The sequence below is a fragment of the Penaeus monodon genome, chromosome 29, assembly GCF_015228065.2.
Source record: "Penaeus monodon isolate SGIC_2016 chromosome 29, NSTDA_Pmon_1, whole genome shotgun sequence".
NCBI classification, from domain to species: domain Eukaryota; kingdom Metazoa; phylum Arthropoda; class Malacostraca; order Decapoda; family Penaeidae; genus Penaeus; species Penaeus monodon.
Window position 1 is genome coordinate 22,873,526 of NC_051414.1, and position 244 is coordinate 22,873,769.

At 44.7% G+C, this 244-nt stretch overlaps 1 protein-coding gene across 1 annotated transcript in view; it reads right to left on the reverse strand.

Annotated features, from left to right (window-relative positions):
* LOC119592029 (mpv17-like protein) overlaps nucleotides 1-244 on the reverse strand; it is a gene marked incomplete in the record, with an annotated part of 21,183 nt that overhangs the window by 18,968 nt on the left and 1,971 nt on the right.

The following is a 244-nucleotide window of genomic DNA, read 5'->3' on the forward strand; positions in this document are numbered from 1 at the left end:
CTCCAAGCACCCATATCACCGACCGGCGCAGATAACCTGTCGCAGGCTCCCGAGGACAGACTTTCGCTCTTACAATACAAATGCTGTTGTCAAGGCTTCCCTGCGACCTCAGGGCATGAATTCACCATCCTTATAACCGAGGTTGAGTGTAAGACCATGGATACTGTGCTTATGACCTTGAAAGAATCGCTTCTACTCCTATTACAATCTAAATTCCAATATAACAAAATCAATCAAAATACGT